This window comes from Phalangium opilio, unplaced genomic scaffold (genome assembly GCF_054372755.1).
Source record: "Phalangium opilio isolate 3A_F unplaced genomic scaffold, DU_Popi_V2 ptg000095l_1, whole genome shotgun sequence".
Taxonomy (NCBI): domain Eukaryota; kingdom Metazoa; phylum Arthropoda; class Arachnida; order Opiliones; family Phalangiidae; genus Phalangium; species Phalangium opilio.
This window is the reverse complement of record NW_028324200.1, coordinates 3,046,112-3,052,111: the sequence shown is the minus strand read 5'-3', so window position 1 is coordinate 3,052,111 and position 6,000 is coordinate 3,046,112.

The following is a 6,000-nucleotide window of genomic DNA, read 5'->3' as shown; positions in this document are numbered from 1 at the left end:
AAGTTGACTTTCCTTACGAACTCCAGTTTTGGCTTGGAGAAGGCAGGAGGCATTTGTGGGCGGGATTTATAAGTGCCCATATAAATCCCGCCCACTAGCCTTTGCCAAGCCAGAACGGGAGTTCAGGAGGAAAGCAAACTTGTAGGGGATCCACTGGACCCGCGCTTTGCTTTAAGGTATTACAAAATGGCTGGGAAACCATTTCTCCCGTTCAAAGCATAAACAAATGATTGGGGTAACCATTTATTATTTTAAAGGAAATAAAACTTTTCTAAAATGGATTAATAAGAATGGAATATTAGTCCATTAAAATGAATTAAAAAGAATGCAATAATTTTGGATGAAATTAATTTATTTGGTTAAATGCTTTTTGACAAAAAAATTTAATGAAAATTAATATGGTGATGATGCTACAAAAAATATAAGAAAAATATATTAATTATCTTCAATGAAAATTTTTAATTGAAACTCAAGAAAAGAATTGAGAATGCAAAAATATTTAAAACTTAGGCTTTCAAGATATTAATGAAAAAAAAACCCCAATAGTAACTTCTTTTCCTGTGCCCCAATATAATAAAAGTGTTAACTTTTTTAAATGTGGTTTAATACTTACAAAATATTTACAGTGATGTTTCCATATTGTTGGTTGGGATGGTGGTGTTTGGGGTGGTGGTGGTTGTGGTGGTGCTTGGGGTGGTGGTGGTGGTGCTTGGGGTGGTGGTGGTGGTAGTGGTGGTTGTGGTGGTATTGACCGGCAACGGGTCGTCTATCATGTAACCGTATATAAGACAACTATATATATGCATGAGCCTTTAACACCTTTGGCTGATTTGTGTGCGATATACTTTTTTATATATTTCATTTTGGTCTTACATGCAGAGATTCTCTGCCCTACAATTTCAGTCTAATATCCCCTTTTCTCTAGATACTTTTATACCATAGAATATCTTTCTACCCCATTGCCAATATTAGAACAAAATTACGCTATGAAAGCCATGGCAATAACAGGCTCTAACTAATTTTGCTTGCATTAGGGCTACCTAGGGATAGCAGGGAACTTCACTGTCTTTTTAGTTTTCAGTAGGGAGCTTTCAGATGGGATAGTAGTACGTCACACCCTCCCAATTCTTACCGCTGTTCTGGTAGCCATATTGGGTGGTCTCGGCTTCATTCCTGCTTTAAACCCTCCAATATGGCAGCGTAAATTATGTCACGAGACTCAGCTCCAACTGAAAGCTCTCTATAACATTTTATTAAATTTAAAACTAGTTTCCCTAAATGAGACCTTTAACGAAGTGCATAGAAGTTTTTATGTAGCCCTGGGAAAAGCAATCGAAAATATTTAGTACCTCGGTTTTGCGGACACTCCCGCATTATGTGGCCGGCCTTCTTGCACTTATAGCAAGTCCGGACCCATTGCCAAGGTCCGCGACCGCCGCCTCGTCGTCCGCCCCGTCCTCCGCCTCGTCTTCCGCCCCGTCCTACGCCTCGTCTTCCGCCCCGTCCGCGACCGCCGCCGCCTAGTCCGCCTCCGCCGTAAAAGTAGGCATTTACTACTTTTATATTTTTGCCTTCCATTACTAAACCCAAACCGACAAACAAGAAATTTCATTGAATAGTTTACAATCAATTACTTTCTATCTAGTTTAAAGTTTAACAATAAATTTAAACATTATAACTTCAAATTTTATGACTTAGCTTCAAAACCCGTTAATTAATAATTTTAACTATTAGAAATTGTGTTTAAAACATACTTACGAGGTTGATATACGCTAGCTTGCTTTAAATAAAGTAATAGCTTTGGCAGGGGCTTTGGTAACAGTACTTTCCCGCCAAAAAAATTCCCTGGGCTAGGAGAAGCGGCATAGAGCAATAAAATGGGATTGGAGACTATGATTTTACAGTAACGTATCCAGTTATTGTTGCTCCATGCTACTACTCCAGAGGGCACTAAATTCAAGTAGCTTATGCCTTATTCCCTCGGCACTTGGCAGCCTTGGCTTCTATTTTGGCGGAAATTGTTACAATTTCCACCTCGTTCCGTTCTCTTACAATTCCAAAGACTTGTAAAAGAATATTAATTGCCACGAATCTTAATTTTTAAGGTTTTATATGATTTATAAACTTTTTTTTTCTGTTTTTTTATGTTCCTATTGTACAATAACTTTTGTTCTCATTTCAGATTGTGAAATTGTCTTATTTACTCTTAGTCTTAATAGGTTTCACTTTCCCTTGTAATTATATTATCTTCATTAATTTATATTGTATTTTTTTTTTCTTTTTACAATTTGCAATTTTGTCAGAAGTTTTTTTTTGACACTGGGTTCTTTCTGAGCGCCTAAAAGGTTCCCTGTGTACCTATTATTCGGCCAAATCTTTGTGTTTGGCAAGTGGGTTCTCTGTGCTCTCATTAATTGGGTTCTCTGTGCTCTCATTAACTGGGTTCTCTGTGCTCTCATTAACTGGGTTCTCTGTGTTCCCATTAATTGGATCTCTTTGTGTATCCAAATTGCAAGTTCCAGTGTGGGATTAAGGTTTCCTTGTGACCCATTGCAAACTGTGTCAAATACGGTACTGCTTGTACTGACTAGAACTCTGCAGGGGTTGAATAAGATTTGCTTTCTTGTGCGATTCGTAAATTTTCATAATGTTTTGTCGGGAGAAAATAAAGAGAAAAAATAAATGCTTAGCAATGCAAAAAGAAAGAGCCCAAAATAAATTGGAACTGTTAGTTAACAGTAAAGCTTTGCAAAAAAAGAAAGCTAAGCGAGTTAAGAATAAGGAATGTTATTTGAAAAACCAAGACAATTTTCAGAGAAGAAATGCAAATAACTATGTTCAGCGTACACTTGCGCTTGGTACAGCAAAAGGTTGTAAAAGGGCTATGGCACCAGGTGGCACCACTAGTGTTGCTTTTTGCTCAACTAAAGTAGATAAATTTGGTTTTGCGAAAAAGCTCCTCAATGCGGGGATTTTCAAAACGAAAAACAAAAAAATTATAGCCGAAAGCTATAAAAGGTTTTTAGTCAAACGTCTAACTGAAAGACTGGCGGCGTCAGAGTCTTTTAACGGTGAGACTAAAAAACAACGCACGAAGTCTATCTCTCACAAGCTAAAATGTCAAGTGCTAGCTGGTAGAATATTGCATTTGAAAAGGCAATTATATTCGGCTTACCACGCCCAACTAACGAGCATTGTTAGTGAATTTAAGGATTTTGTTCAGAAAAATCAAAGAAATTGGGTCCATTGACCCTGGCAATTTGGCAGAAGTTGTGGGTGGGAAAAGGCTTCACAGTAGCATGAAAGAGGCCTATTTTCATGAAACTACCTATTATGTGATTGGAAATAATGGTAAAATATTGAAAAATGGCGATGAGTCACATTACGGCAAAATTTTTAAATTGGATTCTGATGGTAGTATAAGTAAAGTTCTGAGAGACCGTGCTACCAGTTCGACTAAAGAATTGTTTGTTGACGAAATGGGAAATATCGTTGACATGAAAAACAATAACGCAACTAGTAATGTTTAACTAGTTTTACAAGTTAATGAGTCGGGTGTTGTTACGAATCTCTTCAACATTGTTGAAACTGAAGAAAAGAATCCAAAAGCAAATTTTATGATCAATGAAGGTGGGTTTATTGAAACCTTAAACAAAACTGTATATTGGGAATGCAGTGATATTTGTAATGTTCGAACTCGAGCCATTGCAAAAGTACTAGCTTTTATAAACACAGTTGCCAATGCGAATGAAAAATCTTTGACTAAAATTTTTGACTCTGATTTGGACCATTGCGAATTAAGAAAACAATTTTGCAAAAAATCAAACGTGTCTATACCACCAGATGGGGACGAAATAGTGGTGAGAATAGTTCCGTTCCTAGGACACACTGCTTACTGCGCTGATAGCGAAGAGTGCCAAAGTCATTCGCGTGCTTTAGCTGAACTGGCTCCTCACTATTCGGGAATTAGAAATATTCTGAATAATATTTATCACGTCAAAGCGTTACTCAACGCGTTAACTAAAATCTCAACTGAAATTGAAAGTGGTGATTACGAGTCTGTGACGAATGTCATGGCGGAATTAAGGAAAACCCTTGCTACACGTGGGAAAAATTTAAATAAGGAACAAAACGATGCTCCCGAAGGAAGCGTTAACGCTCCTCAGCCGAGTCTCGATGAAAGTCAAATCTTGAGTCTTTACGAGAATCAATTCGCTCGGGCAATGCTAAACACCAACGAGTTTCACGATACGCCCTGCGACTGCTGTTTAAGATTACTGAAAAAATCTGATTTAAGAGCAGTAGAAAAACTGGTAAACAGAGCTGTTTTTGAGAACGAGGCCTATCTGATTTTAAGAGCTGGTTGGATAATGAATAATTCCGACACGAGAGAAGCAGACATGCTACTATGTCGTTACTGCGCTACGGATTTGGGAAAGGGTAAAGTTCCCATCAGATGTTTTCTGAACAACTTGGCGGTTGACAATCCTCCACTAGATGTCACCAGTTTAAACATGTTTGAGAAAGTTTTAATTCAGCTTGTGAAGGCCTTCCACACTGTGGTGCGGTTAGGCACCAAAACCAACTCCAACATGCAGTTTGGCACGGTTAAAGCTTTGAAGGGAAGAGTAATTTATCTTCCAATACCCGTGGAGAAAAATTTGAAGATGATTCCCAAGACATTGCCCAAAAATCACGAACTGCATATCTTGGTCAATGGCGTTCCCACAGCGGACAAAAAAGTTTGGCAACAGGTTGTTTGCCTCGAAAAAGTGTTGAAAGCATTCAGTGTGCTGAAAAAGATAAACCCTTTTTACAAAGACATTGATATTTCGACAATGAATGAGGAATATATTTGTGGCACGCAAGAAATTGATGGAAATGAAAATTCATTGACTCCCGAAGAATTACTGAGCGTAACAGATCCACTTGCGTTAATTAATGATGGATCTGATGCGTTGACACGTGCTTCCGCTGCGCTTCCAACAGAAGGACCAGCGGATAGTAGTCACGACGTTCAAGGTGACGAAAACGCTTCGAACATGCAGGACCAAGATGAAAATCAGTCTAGCCTTGCACTAGGCGACGCCTACAAAATTCTAACACAGCCCGAGGCTTTGTTGCGAAAACTATCTGAGGGTGAAGCCAATGATCTGTACGATCATTACTCTATTCATCCAGTGAACGTTCAACCACCGAAAGATTTACTTGGCGCTTACCAAATGAAGCGCGTCGAAGCCGAGCCGGTTAGCACTTGGGACAAAAATCTTGAATACATGAGCTTCGTTCATTTGTTCCCTCGGGGTCGCTTTGGCAAGCACGATGATAGACCATTTGGCAAAATAACGGAAACCGAGTATCGTTTATCCCGTCTTTTGAACAAAAGTCCAATTTTTAGACGAGATTACGCCTATTTGTTCCATTCTTATCAAGAATGCGAAATGAAAGCGATTTCTAGCAGTTTGAACTACGTTCTTCGTGTTAAAAAACCCTTGCCAATTGGGGTTGAAAATTTGCTCAATCGAGTTGAATCTGGCGATAAAGAACTTGAGAGTAATTTAGCTACTTTCTTGGGTCATATTCGAGGAACGAAGGACTACTGGTGTAAAGTTCTTAGAAACGTTTTAGCGATGATTCGGGAATTTGGTCCTCACACCTGGCTTCTAACTTTTAATCCAGCCGAGTACGATGATATGGAACTGCACGATCACTTGAGAAAAGTGAATTCAGACGTTCCAGGAGTAGAGTCGATGACGGTGGCTGAATTGTTGAATTTCGACCCACTTAGCGTCAATTTGCACTTTCACAACAAAGTGCGGTCGCTGTTAAACAACTTTGTCTTGTGTAAGCAAAATCCAGTTCTTGGCATAATAGAACATCATTTTTGGAGGGTTGAATACCAATCTCGAGGTTTACCTCACTACCATATGCTTTTGTGGGCCAAGGACGCTCCAAAGATTGGAACTTCTTCGACCGAGACTATTTTGGATTACGTGCAAA